The sequence below is a fragment of the Apium graveolens genome, chromosome 8 (assembly GCF_009905375.1).
Source record: "Apium graveolens cultivar Ventura chromosome 8, ASM990537v1, whole genome shotgun sequence".
Classification (NCBI taxonomy): domain Eukaryota; kingdom Viridiplantae; phylum Streptophyta; class Magnoliopsida; order Apiales; family Apiaceae; genus Apium; species Apium graveolens.
Window position 1 is genome coordinate 30,034,237 of NC_133654.1, and position 20,880 is coordinate 30,055,116.

At 28.3% G+C, this 20,880-nt stretch overlaps 1 long non-coding RNA gene and 1 pseudogene across 1 annotated transcript; both read right to left on the minus strand.

Moving 5' to 3' along the window:
* Nucleotides 1-2,025: 2,025 nt before the first annotated feature.
* LOC141677050 (BTB/POZ domain-containing protein At2g46260-like) lies at nt 2,026-3,546 on the minus strand (annotated as a pseudogene).
* An 803-nt stretch (nt 3,547-4,349) lies between these two features.
* Nucleotides 4,350-6,655, minus strand: LOC141677051 (uncharacterized). Its single transcript, XR_012557309.1, has 3 exons — nt 6,522-6,655; nt 4,543-4,643; nt 4,350-4,462 (listed from the first exon to the last, which is right to left on the minus strand). It is a non-coding gene; the product is annotated as an uncharacterized LOC141677051 (long non-coding RNA).
* Between the last annotated feature and the right edge of the window lie 14,225 nt (nt 6,656-20,880).

Below are 20,880 nucleotides of genomic sequence, written 5' to 3' on the forward strand. Positions count from 1 at the left end.
GGACTCCATGTCCCATGTCCTTCAAAGTCAAAATTTGGTCCTCACAAACTGTAGTCTTGGACTCTTAATGCATAAAGTGACATAATTAAACAACAATTAAATTACATCGAAGCATTATAATCTAGCCTTTCTTTAATGCTTCTATAAACATTGTTCTTAATCCATGTAAAATGGTCTCCATATAAATAAATATATATATAAAAATTAGACAATGTTAACAACAATTAGATGAAAGAAATATAATTAAAATTATTCATTCTAATTGGATACTTTAATCAAATACTTGATATGCAAACATGTAATCAAATTAGAAATGATACATCATCTTAGAATTCACATCCAATTGTAATCAAATATTTATGTTATAATGAACCAAATTATAATAGTAGTGATGCACTATAAGAACAAACCTCAATTTTTTGAACAAATTGCATACCTTATTTGTCGAAACGAAATCTTAAATTTAATCCATGTCTCACACAATCTACAAATAAAATGAAATCAAAGTTACAAAAGATCGACTGTATCAAACAATATAGTTTATCTAGAAAAAAAATCATATACGACCTATAGAAAGAAACAATATTGTTAAATATATAATCACGCAAGAGTGAAAAACATAACAAAAATATTGATGAACATTTTCATTACTAATACAAACTCAAATGGGCTGAAACTCATAATCATATTCATCCGAAACATAAATACATTATCACACATTTTATCCAAGAGCTAATAACTTAAAAATGTGTGAAAGTGTGGATAGACACATTTTGTAATAAATAAAAATGCAAAACTAAGTTATCAAACACTGTATATGCAAACATTAGAAACTGGATATTACATGAAAACTACAAATATTAGTTAATAATTTTTGAAATGAATAACCAACAATGTAATTTATCACAGTTTACACACAACTCAAATAAAATATTAGTACAATAAAAAACTGAAACAACAACGATAATAATGTGATAAATAAACAACCCACAACTCTGTATATGAATCACAACAATAGAAAGTAAAAGATAATTAAAATTATTCATTCTGGTTGGGAACTTTAATCAAACACTTGCTATGCAAACACTTAAATCAAATTAGATATGATATAGAAATTGAACAAATTGTATACCTTATTTGTTACAATAGAATCTTAAATATGAATCAGGTACCTGTATCACCAAAATCCTGTCTCGCACAATCTACAAATCAAATCAAAGTTACAAACGATTAAAAATAGACGAAGTGACAATTTAAATATAAAGTGGAATAGTTAAACAAAAATGTAATTAAGTTTGAAGTATGAAAGAGAATAAAGAGATGCTGTGTTTGAGTTTCAAAATCAGAATCAAACATTAATAGTGAAGGGGGTTGTGATACAATTTGAGAAGAGTTTAAATTATTGATAACCGTGTAAAATGTATATATATGTATAACAACCAGACAGAATCGGTTGTGAAGTGTAATAGCCGGTTATTTCGTATAAGTCATAGCAGTCAAGTGGCAATTTTAAGTGAATACAGAAATTATAGGAGGGCATAATAATAAACAATTGTCAAAAAATCCTTAAAAGGCTTTATAATTTAAAGAGAAGAAATGATGAAGGTAAATAACTGATCCCACAAAATATCTCAACACGTTATAGATGAAATTATATAACAATTTATCTTTTGCGCCTTGAACGACCACGAATCGATATTATGTCATTCATATTAGGTACTTCAATAAAGTTCTTAACACAAAAAATTCTTAACATCTTATAAAAATTTGTCCCATTTATCTTTTTTAATGACTGTAGTTTCATTATCATAGCTCGAACCATAGTCATATTATTTATAATATTTAGAGTATTTTTTCTAAAGCTTAACTATCTAAATTTTAAATCATTTAATAATATAATACATATAAAATAATACGTAAATATTTAATTTCATTAATCTCAATAATATATAATTACCGTCTTTTATAAATTGTTTTTAGATAATAATAAAATTATAATGAGTTATAAGCTAGTAACAACAGATAGTAGATGTAAGAATAAGTTCACCATCATCGCAAAGATTCCCATAGTTCACAGACACGCAACCTTAAATAACAAACGCATCATAGGCGATTGTAAATTATAACCCTAAGATGTAAATTGTCATTTATGAAGTAGTGATTATATTCAGCAATGAAGCCTTCCCACGAAATTTTAAACATATTCCAAGGTCCTACAATTTCTCCTGCTGTTAATGCGAGCCTGTCGTGATACTCAGTCTTGTATTTTTCTTCTTTCTTTGACCAAGCTGCAAATATTACGTCCATCTTAAAACTGTCACATTTATTACCTCGCATTCCCAAGAAGAGGCCAAAGCACTGTGTTTGATTATTCTGGTTCTTGGTGCAGTAAGCCGACAGGTAAAACCATGTTTGCCAAGATAAAAGGTTTCTGAGTCGATATGCCCAGAAGGAAATAAATGCACACATTCCTTCCTTGTTAGATCCAGATGCACAACACAGTGATATCGAGGAAGCTCCATTACAACCCCTTTGACTGGCCGATACATGTATGCCCGTTCCACAAAACGTTGATCTGGGTTTTCAATGTTTTCGCCTTCAACACGTGTGCCAAAAGCAAGTTGGTGCCGTACGTCTGGTGTCTCGTTCTTGAAAAACAGGGCATCAAGAACAATTTCAGATGCAACTTCAGGACTAAAACAGGTGCCTTTTGTAATGTCTTTTAATTTTAGGCTTGTCATGTAAGGGAACCGGATCAGGTAACGAAGCCGTGTCTCCAGTACTTTCCTTTTTTCCTCCAGTTTTGGGTAGTTAACTTCAGCCCACTTCAGCACAAGATCGTAAACAACATCTTCGGAACATACCTGAATATCATCACTTGATAGGACAGCCTCTATTCCAGATAACGACAGATTTAAAACCTGGTTTTCACATCTGGTAAATATTGCAAACAATATATTAGCTCCCATATTATGATAATTCTTCAACCTAAAACTTGTAGCAAGCCTTTAGGTAACAAGCATGATACTCTGAAGTCATCAAAGATTCAACGAGCAATAATAAAAATTGACAAAGCTGAAGTCTAGAGCTCTCACTTTGCCATGTCTCTGAACTGAACAGCAATAAATTGCTTCGCTGAATTAGTAAGCTGCTGAAGAGCAACAGCTTGCAAAACACTAGACGGAAGATCCATATAGCTAAAAGCCAGGTCACAATTCATAGGAAGTTTGCTTAATTGCTCGCTGCAGTACTGCATACACGATTCAACATCATATTTGTCTGCGGACATCAGTATATCCAGCAAACTAGAAAGCGTTGTCGTTGACAATGAATCTTTGTACATAAAATTTAGAAGCTCCATCAGGGCAGCTTCTTCGGTATAAAGACAGGAGAACAAGATAAGGGATATCTAATATCTCATTACTAATCTCTCAACAAACAACATAGAAGGAAAAACAATTAAGATAGCACTATGAATTAGTAAGAAAGACAAATGGGTTGTGACTTGCTGATGCTAAGAAAGGGAAATAGCATAACGATTAACTACTGGTCATTATTGTAAACATTAGATTAATGAAAGTTAATACACAATTATATATAGAGTATAGAAAAACAAGGTGTTGACTGTGGACATCTTGTGCACAAGGCACATCCCAGGCGCCTAACCTATCTTAACAAAGTGTCAGACACATATCCGAGTGCCGTACTTGAAAATTCTAAAAATTTGGGACGCGGAGGCACTATCCTATTTTTGGACACGGGTACGGAGACGCATCATAATATATTAATAAAAAGTCTGGTATAGTACATTACTTCATTTATAAAAATGTGTCAGGTGCTATAGGCTATTAACCATATGTATAAAATAACTCCAAATCATGGATGGAATGGAAATCAGAGTTTGTTACCCAGCATTGATTATTACGAAGGGTTTCCCTGTACACTCGAATGCATATTAGCAAATTAGGTATATAGGTAGAAACTTGCATTAAAAAATGTATGTAGGAGGTACCTTAAAGCTGGTCATAGATGAACTTTTGCAAGACACTTCTTACTATTCAGATCAAATTTCTCTGGTTAAGGTCTTTAGATGTGATCTTCATTATCCTCACAGGTTGAATTACCTCTTATTAATAAGTGGCTTTTGTCTTAGGGTATATATCAATAATTCAATTCTCTTCACAAGAAAGGTATCCGTGCATCCTTTCTCTTTTCTAGTCTTTTCTGACGCCGTTCACAAACTTCCTATACCCATTACAACTGAATCTGGACTTAGTAGAAGCTAAATATCACACCTCGCATGGTATTTCAAAATTATACCAGGTTTCTGATTCCATGAAATGATATAACTTTTAGTATTATAGCAGCCTAGAAATAAAATACAAGCACTGTCATTTTTACCAGAGACATGAATCCGCAGTTTTGCGTGTCGTTCTGATTCTTTCATCCCATTTGAAAATAACTGCAATCCAAGAGTTCAAATGCAAAAGTTACTAATGAGCTCAAGTTAAAAGTAGCATATGACTGATTGACGACTTTGACCTTGTAGAAATATGGACTCTTTATTGCCAATATTGCAGAATTAATGTGTATAGTCTTCACTTGATGAACAGTAGAAAAGTCTCTCCATGCAGCTTCTTCCCCTATAAAGGCATCACGTTGTCAAAAAATACTATGACTTCCAAAAACAAGAAAATTTTATAAACTAGATACTATTCAGGGATGTGAATAACAATGCAATTGATAAACACCGTGAAAGAGCACAGTTAATTTATGAAAAATAACTTTATAAATAAAATACAATTAAGATTTAAGGGAAGGGTACTTTGGTTTTAATATCCAGAATCCAATATTGAAGTTTAAACTATACAACTACTACAGCTAAAAAGTGGTATATGTACCACTCCTATCAAATCTTAATAGACAACCTGAAGATGATTCGTTAATCATTAAATCGCCATCTTTGTCTTGGTTTTTAGAGGCTATACTATCATCTGCATCCTGAAGACTACACTTAAGAGCTCAGAAGTTATCCAATCAGTAATAATTAAACCTAAATAAAAACAAACTATGACAAGGCCTGCATTGAGTAACAATAAAACTTCACAATAAGGCATACAAGTGTACACACACATGTGCGCTCTCTCTCAAACACAAAGCTCATGTTTCATAAAGCTCTAGTGATACAAACCAGTATAATAATCGATGTGTCATGACTGAGCATCGTGTCGTTCTGTGTCGACCAGTAGTTATAAGTCGTTAATGTGAAATGAAGCGTGCGAGTTGCTATTGGGAGTGGTTATGGATATGAATAAGATGTTACTGATTTCTTCCTTTAGTTTTTATTTAATTTTCCTTCTTCCACCTTCCTCCGGAAATAATTTCAACTATTTAAACCCCAAAAAAACAATCATGACAATTTGGTATTTAAGCTCAATTTTGGACCAATGGAAGACAAGAATATAATTCAGAAACATGAGAACTATTACAACTAAGGTAAACTTGAGTAACTCGGCAACTCCATTATATGGTGGAAAATTTCCATGAATCTGCTCAAATAATCAACTTCAAACTAATTTAACAATAGATGCGTTAGGAGCACAGGCGACCCTAAATACCTAATGGGGACGGGGATTAGATTCTCCCGCCCCCAAATCCCCTGTTTCTCATTCCTTGCCCAATACTCTGTCCCTGAACCTCATTTGTAATAAAATAATATATTTATAAGTTTAGATAATTTTATATCCTATATTTTATCAAATTAAAGATATTCATATTAAAATACATTTACTCTTACTTTTATCTTTATTTTAAAAAAAAAATTATATAAATTCAAAATAGTGTTTAAAATATGATATAAATTAAAAAATATATATAATACATTATAATCTATTAAATTGATTTTTGGAAAAGTATTATTTAAAAATTTTATTTTTATTTTAAGAAAGAAAGAAATCCTCGATTAACATTGGGTATCCAAAAATAATATCTGCATAGGGACGGGACAGGTTTAGTATGGGGGAGGGGATGGTACTCACAGTCCGGATGTGACCGGCCGCCCATCCCTACATGAAATGTTAGATATTTTTCCTTCTCTAGTTCTTTTAAGGTATTTTTCTTTGACAAGTAATTTTAATTGTTCAAAACCCTAAAAGTAAAAATCATGACTTACACTTTGAAATGAGTTCAAACCCCTGACCCATGCTAACCTAAAGCACGAACCACGAGTCCCATTTGCAACCTTTTATCAGAAGTACCAAAAACACACTACATTTGTTTTAAAACCATACACAACAACACATTACTTACATCTCCACTTTTTCAAACTTTAAAAAAATCAATAATAAACCCACAGTGTATCGAGAATTCACAACCCATAACAATATTTAAGCACAAACACAAAGTATATGCATATGTATCCCAAAACTCACATAAGAAATAACAAACCATTAACAAAAATAATATAAATAAAACAAATTACATAACACGAATTTATTAAAGTATGAGTGTAGTTATAGTACCATTTTGTTGTTCAACAGTGCCATTGGGTAGGGATTCAACTAGGTCGGGTACGATTTCGATGGATAAAACCCGATCGGAAAATTTAGGGTTGTCGAATGCAAAACCAAAGTTACCAGCACTCATTTCAGTTTCCATTAAAGCTGTGCTGTCTAAGTAGGTTTTTAAAAAGATGTCTTTATACGACAAGAAAAAAATATTAACAGAAGATTTTATTCTCCGACCTTTCAGTCATTAGATTACTGACCAGTGACCAGGGTCAACCAGAATCGAGAGAACATCAAAATGTCATTTTTCAGTATTAAATGATCTAAAATATCATTTTTAAAAAATATATGGTCCAAAATGTCACTTCATAACGATATTTCATTTTAGGTTTTGTATTTTTAATACAAAACGGTATATGTTGTTCCGTTTTGATACTTTAATATTTTTTTTAGTTTTTTTAAAATATGCAAAACAGTGGTTGAAATAGCGTTTTGGCTCAAAACGATATATCATATAGCATTTTATACCAAAATGTTGCACGAAGTTCCGTTTTAGGTGTTTTGCATAAACGGTACACGATATACCGGTTTGAAGTAGCATTTAGGGTCACTTTTAACCACCAAGTGACATTTTGGCCACCACCCACTACAATCGTCCCAAATTTTTTATCAACAAATCTCGCTTACAAGTAAACTAGCCCGTGCGATTAGATAGTCATTTTACTATTCAAATGGCATTTTTATTTTTTAATATTATTTTATGTTAAATATATAGTTTATTGTTAGTAAAAAAACTTTTTTTACATAAAAATTATTTTATTTTTTTAAAAGAGCTTGTTATAAATTTTTAATTTTGGCTTTTTTATAAGTTTTGAAGCGAAAAAATTAAGTTCAATTGATAATGATGTATCCTGTCAATAAAATGTGATCAACTATTTTTTCTTAATGAATTTCATTTGATAGAATTTTTTTTATCTTTTTTGTAATTATTTTAGTTCAAATAGGTATATGTATATATATTCAGTTTTTGTGAATTAATAATTTGAGTTCAATATTTAAGTTATGTCTGGATATTAGATTTTTAGCATTAATGTACTTACCTTTAAAATTATAAATAACCTCGTATACCGACCAAGTAACAGATTTTAATGATGACATTAGATCCGCCTAACTAAATTGAGATTAGATATGTGTTTTAATTGAATTTGTTAGATTTACTTTAATTAAATTCTTTTTAATATTAAATTATTCATAAAACTTAAAATAAATAGGTTCATCAACATATTGGATATGTGTTTTCATTAAAAATCTTAAATGTGCTTGCTGCGTTTGACTTATTTAATCAAATAGATTAAAAAGAATAAAATACATAATTAATGTATTTTAGTTATGTGAAAATTGAATGTGTAAGTTACGTATTAATGTGATAAATTGTATTTATTATCATTGATATATAACTAGGGATTTTTACCCGCGTTACGCGTGTTCATTAAACTTTAATTTATTTTAAAAATATTTTAAACTATACAATTTCATATACATATTTTGTTATTAATTTATAATTAATTCAATTTAGATAGGTGTTGATATTTTTTTTATGTTTCATTTTGTATCATTCACTATTTCAGTCAATAAATATTATTTACACAGTTTTTTCAGTTTATAAATATTGTTTAAATTTTTTCAGTTAATCAATATTTTTTCACATATATGTTTTTCTACATATATTGCTTAAACATATGAACTCGAAATCAGTTTTTGTCAGTTACTCCTCTAACGGTAATTTTTTGCATATAAATTTCAAATTTAAACAATTAGTTCAATATTACTCGGCGTCGCCTTACGGCGACCCTTCGCAGTTTAAAATTTGGAAAATTGAAAAAATGTAAATACTTAATATGAGTTATTTTTAAAGCGTTGAATTGAAAACTACAATGTTACATTTCTATATATATTGCTTAAACATATGAATTTGATATTAATTTCTGTCAATTACTCTCTAACTGTATTTTTATATATAACTTAAATATAAAAAAATTATTTCTATATTACTCGACATCGCCTTACGGCGACACCTCGTAGTTTAAAATTTGAAAAATTAAAAAATAAAAATACTGAATATAAGTTATTTTAAAATAGTTGAATTGAAAACTACAATGTTACATTTCTACATATATTGCTTGCACATGTGAATTCAAAATCATTTTTTGTCAATTACTCTCTAACTGTATTTCTATATATATAAAACTTAAATATTAAAAATAGTGCAATATTAATCGGCATCGCCTTACGGCGACACCTCGCAGTTTAAAATTTTCAAAATTAAAAGATATAAATACTAATATAAGTTATTTTAATACTGTTGCATTGAAAACCACAATGTTTTACCTGAATACATATACAAAACACATAAATTAGTGCATTAAAACAAAAGTCATTATTCTGCTAAAGATTTTTTTTTATTTAAAAGTATTTTAATATTATTGCGACGCCTCGTAGTTCAAATATTATACAATTAAAATATTTCCTTTATCAACACAGATTTATATCAATACTCTATAATTTGCAAAATGATTCTCCAGTTTTCTAAAAGATTTGTTGGAAGCCTCTTAAACAATAGAGGTCATGGAAATCACAAATTGATTCCAAATAGCTAATGACACGATTGCAACCATATGTGTGTTCTGCAAATATTTTTTAAAAAAGTTAACGAAAAACATATATATGAAACAATATACTATGCATATTCACATCCTGATTCTAATCCTGATGCTGAATTTGCGATAATATTCTATGTGAATTGTAATCATGGAGAATATAATTGAGAGTTAAGATTGTAATCACATCCTGATTCTAATCCTGATACTGACAAATCCTGATTCATATCCTGATCCTGATTCATATCTTGTTGCATAAAAAATCAGGATTTCTCAGCATCAAGATTAGAATCAGGATGTTAATATGCAGAGTATGCTCCAATAGATGTGAAAATTGGTTCGAATACAACTGATACAATTAAATCACAACTCACAGTCCAACAAAATAAGATTGTGCCTAACTGCCTCCCCACGGTCATTACTTGATATACACATTCTTGTCGCTCAAACCTTTAATGTCCAAGCTACTTGAGTAACATCCAGAGGGGACAAATGCTGATGGTCGTCCATATCCGAATGCAAGAAGATGAGAAACTTAATAAATTACTATGGAACTTTAATGTATATTTGAGGAAATCAAAAATGTGTACCTCTATTACCTTCTTTTGATGTTTGAGTATAGGTTGAGAGCCCAGACATGTGAATATATAGTACAGTTAAATGAAATTTATTATGGTAGAGTTGCATAATTTTTTTAACTTTTAAACAAATATGCACTATTTTCATTGATTAATTGACTGAGAATTGTGTAGCCATAATATTCTTTGTGAATTGTAATCATGGAGAATCTAATTGAAAGTTAAGATTGTAATCACATCATGATTCAAATACTGATGCTAACAAACCCTAATTCATATCCTGATACTGATTCATATCCCGATGAAGGAGAAATCCAGGAACATATCATGATCTTGATTCATATCTTGTTACAGAAGAAATCAGGATTTCTCATCATCGGGATTAAAATTAGGATGTTAATATGCAGAGTATGCGCCAAGAGATGTGAACAATGGTTCGAATGTAACTGATATAATTAAATCACATCTCACAGTCCAACATAATAAGATTGTGCCTGACTGCCTCCCCACGGTTATTCCTTGATATCCACATTCTTGTCACTCGAACCTTCAATTTCCAAGCTACTTGAGTAGCATCCAAAGCGGAAAAATGTTGATGGTCGTTCATATCTGATTGCAAGAAGAGGAGAAACTTAATAAATTAATATAAAACTTCAATGTATATTTGAGAAAATCAAGAATGGGTATCTCTATTATGTTCTTCTGATATTTGAGTATAGGTTGAGAGCCCAAGCATACGAATATATAGTACAGTTAAACGAAGTTGATTATGATAGAGTTGCATAATATTTTAAACTTTTAAACAAATATGCACTATTTTCATTGATTAATTGACTGAGAGTTTGTGTATCCACAATATTCTCTGTCAATTGCAATCATAAAGAATATAATTGAGAGTTTAGAAAACTTGCTTCATGAATATTGTGTCTAACACAGTAAGAAATGTAACAATATAACCGGTCACGCGTAACTTGCATTTGAGGGTGATAAAAGTGATATATGTATAAAATGCGCACATCGATAGCATAATCACCCAGATAGAAAGCATATTCATTAGTTCCCCTTAAAAAAAATTAAATTCTGAAATATTTATAAGATATGTTGTATTTAAACTTGCCACTAATAATGTCAAAATAAAAAGAAATAGAAGAATAAGTAATAAAAAAATAATGTAGTATGTGTATCAGTGATACCACATTTTTTTACTCCCCTATGCTTGAGCAGCGTGTGATGATTACCAAGTTATTTTGATAATCATTTTCTTGTTGTGAGTCAAAATCTCCTTCAACATGCTTAAAACCGATATCATGTTTAAACTTTTCAGATAAATCTAAGATTTCCCGTGCATGAAACATCATACACAAAATAATATTGACGAAATTGCAACAATAACCAAATATCTACATAAACAGATGTAGTATATGCATTTGTTTTAGATATTTACCTTATAACCTACTTTAGTTAGATTATAAAGGGAGATGAGGGCTCTAAAAAAAAATATGACGTTATCAAATGCTAATCGGGTTTGAAAACGACACACATGACATAGAAGTACTATAAGGATGGTTGAAATACCCGTCGGCACAAATTTTGATTCTCCAACATTACTTCCTTATCTTGATGCAAACTATTGAACATGTAAATTTGTACTTTTTCTCTTGACTGGTCCAGTAGCTCCTTAAATAATTTTCCCGGAAATGATTCAACAATTATGTTATGAAAAAATATCTTTTTACATAAACCCTTAATTCATAGACATCGCGATAAAGGTAATAATATTAGGTAACCTTTAGCAAATATGTAAGCAACAACTATTGATGTAAACAAACCATGTGGACACATATATATTAGTAGAAAAATTTACACAAAAAGTTTAGCCCTAATTAATAAAGTAGATATTATTATTTAGAAATAGCATATGAAAAAACCTTATAATGTGAGAGATAACCAAAGTCTTTGAGAGGATAGCCACCTTAAATTGACACCACCAATTTAAAACATTATAAAATTAATTTTTTCAAAAAAAGATAATAAAATTAAAATATTTATTTTCTCGACACAGTTTGATGTAAAAAATATTAAAATTACATAAATTACCTTGATTGTCAAAAGGTAAATATATACTATATACAAATGAAAATTATATAATTATATTCAAAAAAGCTGAATTTTGATATACAATTTAGTTCAATATTACTCGGCATCGCTTTACGGTGATACCTCGCACTTTAAAATTTGAAAATAAATGTATATACTCTACATAAGTTATTTTAAAATACGTTAATTGATAGTCACTATGTTATATTTGATGTATACAATTTACAAAAGTAAAATATTAGTGCATTAAAATTATTCTGCAATGAAAACTTTTTATTAAATAATTATTTTTATATTACTGATAACCACCTTAAACTGACACTTCCAATTTTAAACATTATAAAATTAATTATTCCAAAAAAGATAATAAAATTAAAATATTTCCTTTTTCCGACACAGTTTGATGTAAAATAATTTAAAATTAAAAAAATTATATTAATTGTCAAAAGGTAAATATATACTACAGAAAAATGAAAATTATATAGTTATATTCAAAATAGCAGAATTTTGATATACGATTTAGTTCAATATCACCCGGCGTTTACATTCACACCTCCAATTTTAAATATTATTAAATTAACTCTTCAAAAAAAAAGATAATAAAATTAAAATATTTCCTTTTGTGACATAGTTTGATGTAAAAAAATTTAAAATTACATAAATTACATTAATTGTCAAACGGTAAATATATATTATAGATAAATGAAAATTTATATAGTCATATTCAAAATAACTGAATTTTGATATACAATGTTGTTCAATATCACTCAGCGTCGCCTTACGGTTACAATTCGCATTTTAAACTTTGAAAAAATAAATATAAATATTCTACATAAGTTATTTTAAAATATGTTAATTGACAACTAATATGTTATATTTGATGTATACAATTTGCAAAAGTATATATTAGTGCATTAAAATTATTTTGCAATGAAAACTTTTTATTAAGAATTCATTTTAATATTATTGATAGCCACCTTAAATTGACACCTCCAATTTTGAACATTAAACAATTAATTCTTCAAAAAAAAGATAATATAGTTAAAATATTTTTTTTCTCGACACAGTTTGATTTAAAAAATTTAAATTTACATAAATTACATTAATTGTCAAATGGTAAATATATGATATAGACATATGAAAACTACATAGTTATATTCAAAATAGCTGAATTTTGATATACAATTTAGTTCAATATTACTCGGTTTCGCACACCTAGCACTTTAAACTTTGAAAATAAATGTAAACATTTTAAATAAGTTATTTTAAAATATGTTAATTGACAACCACTATATTATATTTGATGTATACAATATGTATACAATTTGTAAAAATAAAAAATTAGTGCATTAAAATTATTTTGCAACAAAATTTTTTTATTAAAAAATCATTTTAATATTAGTGATAGCCACTTAAACTTACACTTCCAATTTTTAAACATTATAAAATTAATTCTTCAAAAAAAAGATAATAAAATTAAAATATTTTTTTTCTCGACACGGTTTGATGTAAAAAAAATTAAAAGTATAAAAATTACAATAATTGACAAAAGTTAAATATATACTATAGACAAATGAAAATTATATAGTTATATTCAAAATAACTGAATTTTGATATACAATTTAGTTCAATATCTTCAATACCACCCGACGTCGTCTTACGGCGATACCTCGCACTTTAAACTTTGAAAAAGTAAATATATATACTCTACATAAGTTATTTTAAAATATGTTTTTTGAAAACTATTATAATATATTTGATGTAAATAATTTGCAAAAGTATATATTAGTGCATTTAAATTATTTTACAACAAAAACTTTTTGTTAAAAATTCATTTTAATATTACTGATAGCCACCTTAAACTCACACCTCCAATTTTAAACATTATAAAATTAGTTATTCAAAAAAAAAAAAAATCAAAATATTTTTTTTCTCGACATAGTTTGATGTAAAAAAAAATAAAATTATATAAATTATATTAATTGTCAAAAGGTAAATATATACTATAGACAAATGAAAATTATATAGGTATATTCAAAATAGCTGAATTTTGATATACAATTTAGTTCAATATTACTCGCGATGCGACACCTCACACTTTAAACTTTGAAAAACAAATATAAATACTCTACATAAGTTATTTTAAAATATATTAATTGAGAACCACTATGTTATATTTGATGTATACAATTTACAAAAATAAACATTAGTGCATTAAAATTATTTTTCTACTGGAATTGTTTTTATTAAAAATTCATTTTAATATTACTCATATCCACCATTGACACCTCCTATTTTAAGCGTATAAAATTATTTATTGTAAAAAAATATTATAAAATTAAAATATTTTTTTTCTCGACATAGTTTGCTGTAAAAAAAATTTAAAATTACATAAAATATAACAATGATTTTGAAATGCAGATAAATATAATTTTTCAAAAATATAAATTGTGTATGCATATATTTTGAAATGCATAAATATATCACATAAATATCACACTATGTCTTTTTTAAATTTTTGGAGATTTTCATTAATTCATTCAATATTTGAGATTTTAATATTGTTTATGTAGATTGGATGACCTTTATTGGTTCATTGTTGTAAAAAATATAATAATAAAGATCAACGATCTTGGAAACCAAGCAATAGCATGTGTGCATATGTGCAAAAAAATTATATTAAATGAAAAAACAAGACAAAATTACCAATTATGGCCAAGAACAAAGATTTTCCGGAACATAGTCCCTGTGCTAGCCAATAAAAAGGTCAAAAAGCCCAATTGTTCAAGTGCAATGCCTTCATCAGCAATACCAAAATAACAACAAAATCTCTCATGACAACCTCCAAGGATTTTTAACCCAACAATGCTTGAAAATAGTACAAACATATTATCAATACAGAAAACAATACTAAAATTACATAATGAAAGGAGTGCAGAGACGAATTAAAACAAAAAATGAAAAAAAGAAGAAATATGATGTACTAACCTGTTTGTTCATTGTGTTGTATTAGCAAATGAAACTCAATTAAAATCTACATGTAACCTGCAAAAGATTCCGAGATTTGAAATTTGAGAGAAGAAGAAAGGAGTGATAGTTTCTATAGATAAGTATGAAATTCAAAATTTAAAAATATAACAAATAAAGGAGCAAATCATACATGATTGATTAGTCTAAAATCTTTTTCTAGATAGCTTACTTTTTAAATTTCAAATTATAAATGTAGATTAAGAATATTTATACAAACACTAATAATATAGCGCGTGCTTGGAAGACGGAAATTTAATATAAATATTTTTAAACTTTTTTGAATAAAGAAAGAGATAGTTTCCTAGATATTTTTACAAAGTAATTTGTATTTTTTATTGAAGTTACTATGAAAAAATGATGAATTATTTTCAAAATTTTAGTTCAGTCTAAGTAAAATAGGTATTATCCGTATATCATTATAAAAATCAAAAGAGATCATACCTGTTTTGATTTCTTGAAGATTTAATTTGTAAATATTTATATTAATAAAAATATAGTTATATAAAAATGGTGATAGCAAAATTTAAAGAATAATAATAATTTTGTAAAAAACGAACCTTGAACAAATTTTGTCTTTAAAATAATAAATCAGTATCAAAATAATACATTTCAAGTATTGTGAGTTATCGAAACATATTTTTTTTAAAAAATAAATTAAGTCTATGAAAATTCTCTCTGCATGAGAAAAGAAACTACTTAGCTTTAAACTCCCAAATCTTTGTAACATAAATACACCCACCTACTGATCAGAAAAATCCAGTGTAACAATAATGTAACACGTGAATTTCTTGTCATATACCAAACTAATTTTAAATTATTATTTTTAATTTTAGATTTTAATAATATTATATTTTTTTAATATTAACAAATATATTGGAAGTGCTTTCGCACATGGATTTTTTTATTAATATACAATATTAATTAGTATTTATTTATCATACAGTACATATTTTTAATATTTTAATATGTGGGATACAACTACTTGATGTTAAAACTGTATTACTTTTTTTGAAAAAATACCTCAAATTTTTTGAAATAATTAATTAAGGAATTTAATTTAATATTTATTGAATGTAAGTTTATAAGTTTAGTTCTAACTAAGGTGGGATACCAGTCCACTGTCACTAAAATCTAAAATGTATATATAATTGACATATGAACTAAAAATCTGTGCCAATAAAAAGAGAGTAAATAAATAAATAATTAGAAAATTAGAATAAGTTGACATTAAAGTATCAAAGTTTAGTTATAATCTTGATTTAAAGATTTCTTTTTTATTTTGGTCATGGCCTGATTAAAAGATTGATAATTGAGAAAATAATTAAAAAAATTATACGATAATAATAATATAACTTTAAATTATACATTCAACTACTAAATCTAAAAAAAGTTTTAAAAGAAACCATGGAAGCAACTACATACCCCGCTATATTTCAAATTAATATGGTTCATGATCAAAAATTACAAAAAAGTGAACCATGCCTTTAGTTTATCTTTAAGAGACATTAGACCTAAAACTCATATAAAAAGCATTTGACAGTCTTTAGCCAAAAACATCATGGTTCAGTCCCTAGACCAATACATCAGGTGTAAATTGATCAAAAGATGCTTTAATTTTAAGAAATTATTGTATCAGTCATTGTCAACTACAAAGAGACCTTTTCAATATTATAGATTACTAAGAACTTGGTCCTGAAAACATGAATGATATTTATAACATTATTCAAAAGGAAGGCTAACATAAAAGGGGACATTATATTTGCTTCTTGACCCTCAGTTTCAATAGCAGTCCATGCATCATCATGAAAACCCGCTGCAATGAACAAAGATAATGATATAGTATTAAGAAGAATACACTAGAAAAATCCTTCCAGATCATTGACCATAAGTTAGACTATTCTTAGAAAAAATCCAAAAGTTATAAAAACTCTACATACTTCCTTCACCAAGTATTTCAAGAAACTTATGGGTAATAATAAATTGCCAAGAATATTAAATATGGATTAGAATTTCTAAAAGAAGGTACTCACCTCCTGCAAATATGATAACTCTTTGTTGTTTAATGATGCTTAGGCTATTTGAATCACTGCTACTAAAAATCGGCAAATACTGGAGCATGGATTTCTTCCAAATAACCTAAGTCATTTAATAGTTATCAACAAAGAAAGTCGAATACATGAAAAGACCTTAAGCAACCTAATAGAAGTCAACACTAAATAAGCTTGTCATTACCACCTTTAATGAAAATTAGAACGATCATGAGCAGTTATACAGAGGTTATACTATGATATAAATTGAATGCAGAGAATGAGATAATAGATGAATTTGATACCTTATTTCGGATGCCCATAAAAACTATAATGAAAGAATATTTGCATAATCTTGAAAATTTAAAAATGAAAAGTTTTGTAAAGAAGATGCTGCTGCCTGTACTTTCTAAATTATAGCAATTGCATCTTTTGTTATTTGTATCCGGTATAAACAGATTGGAAAGGGTTGATTTGGAAGTCTCTTAAATGAAAATAATGAGATACTGGCCAGGAAATTGCAAGGAAAACAGGACATTTGAATTCCAATATAATTGTAACATTTACCTTTTTTATTATGCTTTTTCCTCCAAATTTTCCAAAAGAAATAAGCCACTGAAATGCATATGAGAATTGGAATGGTAACGATTGTTGTCAGGGGAATCTATCGTCATAGAAATTCCAGACATGGGAAAATCAACATTGGAACACTGCATTGGCTTCATCTGGATGCATCCACCAGACTTGCAATCTTTTTTTTGATAATCTTCTGGAGATTGTGGTTCAAAATATTCTGAAGAATAACACGTCATATTATTCTAATACACTTCTTAGTTTTTTTTTCTGTACATGAGAAGCAAGCACATAGACTGAACAACAAAAATTTGGTAAAGAACTAAAATGGCAAATATCGATAAACAAAAATGCTAAAAATATTAAGATGCACAAAATGCACTCCATGTATTCAATACCAAGATATGCAATTATTTTAGTTTGATCCAGTTATAAATAATAGAACTTAAGCAGCAAGGAAGCAACCTTAATTTCTAAACATTAATAGTCTTCGTAGTTTGTTATATTAGCAGCTCGCCACACCAGTAACTTCTTAAAATGCTTAATTATGTCAATAGTGGATTGTTGAGTTGGTTACTGAGCCAATGATCCTCATCCTTTATATCTACCTATTATTTCATATTCAAATTGCACATCTACTTTTAAACCAATGAAAACTTAGTCTGCTAACTTGAAAGGAAAATCTGTAAGTAAATGATTCAAAGCTAACCAACAATTACATATGCATATATTGGATACAATGGAGACTTGACCATACACAACCACCCTTTCACCAAAAATGACATAGTCTCCTACTCTAAAAGCGGTTGATCATATTATTTAGAGAATACAAATAAGCACAGTAACCATCATATACTTCCTTAATCGTGACATATATTCATAGATGAATAAATAACCTGAATACTCCAAAAATCATGCTGAAAATTATTAAAAAATAGGAATTAGACAACTATTTCCAAATTCTGATACTCATACTAACTTAGATAAATACAGTTTGATATGATTCAGTATAGTACCTGGAATTTTTCCATCAATGTGTCAATACTGGGCAACGTAACAGTAACGATTGACTGCATTTTCTTTCTCTTTGCTGCTTCAGGATTGTCCAAGATGCGGGGATCAACTCGTGTTTTTTTGCTACTAAAATTATACTTTGGAAAATGTTGCAAACCTCTGCCTTCCAATGGAAGATTCATTAATAACTGAGTATCTGCACATTTTTAAAAAATCAAAAATTACCTTTATTAAAAGTATCGTATTCTATTTGTTGCTCAGCCTATATTCTATAAATGTTATGTGGAGTCATACTTAAGGCAGGAAGCTGATAACGTACACTTTTGTTTTTTAAAGGTGGACTGTTTTGTATGATTCGTGAGTATGGACTTTGCGCTCCAACGCCTAAAAAAATAACAACGGCCGAATTAGTGTTAAGTCTAGCCAAGTTTGGTATATTAATGGTAACTTAGTTGTTAAATGTGAATTATTAATCTGATGACTCTGTCCTTAATGTCTGCATAAAATCAACTCCATTTAGTTTTCTTTGTGATGGAGTGAGTATATTTTCCAAGAGCGTATGAAAGATCAGAAACTCCAATAAAAAAAGAATGATACATGTGATAAGTGTGAAGTGAAATGTACTCAATAACTGCTTCACGACTATTTAAAAATATAAATTGAACATAAAAAATGAAAAAAAACCTGAATTAGGTAACTTGTGTAATTTGGTATATTTCCTGTCACACTGCGTTGAGAAAATTCAGTAGATCACAAGGAACTTTGAGAGATAATGTTGGTATTTGCTGAAATATTATGGTAAATAAAAAAAATTAAATCTTAACAACCTTAACAGGTAACTAGACAAACTCAGAACACACATATGTTCTATTACATATATATTAATAGTATTATATAACATGGTCATATCCTACCATTTTATTGAAAAAAATCCTCCGATAATATGATGTGTGCAAAATGTGTAAATTAAAATTACTAGTAGATGGCGTACTGAAAACTGTAGGGACATGATAACTTTTGGCAATATGAAATCGTTCCTGGCAATAGTTTGCAACCTGAAAGTTCTTACCCAATTAAAAATTAAATATTTCCCAAAAAGAACATACAAAATTACAATACAAAAAACTGATTAACATATAGATCCGTAAAGGAAGAACTATAAGGGAAGGAGATAGGGATAGCTACCTGAGAGCCTCTATGACCATGATACACTCCAAAAAATGACGTTGAGTCTGTCATCAACTTGAGCTTAATAATATCAATGCCAGTAGTTATATTATCACATATCAAATTACTTAATATAAATGGCAAAGCAACTGTCAAAGCCATCTCCTCCATCAATATCACTATTAAATTGTCGTTAAAGTTACCCTCCAGCTCTCTTTCCCCTCTGGTAGATGTACAAACAATGACATACAGAGTAGATGCGGATCATATATACGACAAAATAAGTTCCAACATCTAAAAATTGAAAAAAAAAAAGACCGAATCTTTTTTCCCCTCCGTTAAATGCACAAACAAACTATTATCTCCTTTTTAAAGGCAATATGTAAAGGCTTATATTCACAAAAATATTATGCAATAATTATCAAAATAAAAAAATTAATACATAAAATATAAAATTAAAACATGTCCGTATCATTTGTCAACTATCATAAAATCAATGAATCACTGAGAATATAAATGAAACACCTTGTATGCATTCCTCCTAAATCATATGCAAAAACCTTAATTCCTGCATGAATCCAAAAGAAAACATAGTTAAACAATCAGTTCAAACACTTAAAATTGTGCATAATATTAAATAAAAAGACCTATAAAAGTTAAAGATAACAAATGAGAAGGGAAAACGTAACAGCATAAAATGAAATATTTAAAATCATCTTCATCCAACCTGATGAGTAAATTAAGCACAAAAAAATTACGATAAAAGGAAGTAAATACATGTATATGTAAAATAGTTTGAGAAGAATCATATAGTACAGATTAAGAATACAATCAACACAACACAAAAAAAGTTCAAACAAAGAGTATGTTAGATATATTTGTGATGTCATGTCTAATAATGATTTGTGTTTAGTTTTCAGATCTTAACTAACAGGACAAATCAGGACTTAATTGGAAATCAGTACTTATACTGAAGTCAGAACTTAAGATATCAGAACTTAAGATATCAGAAGATATTTATCAGGAGATAATATCAGGACTTAAGAAGACATTCAGATAAGGAAGGCGGCTGATTGAAGGAAAGAAGATTAAGACAAACACAAGAAGAGATATGCATGGAGAAGAATTCTATGAAGAATAGAATACTTGGAGGAAAAAATAACTAGTTGATATATTTTAGGATGCAGACTTATGTTCGATATCAATTAGAAGTTTATCTTGTAACTGTGTG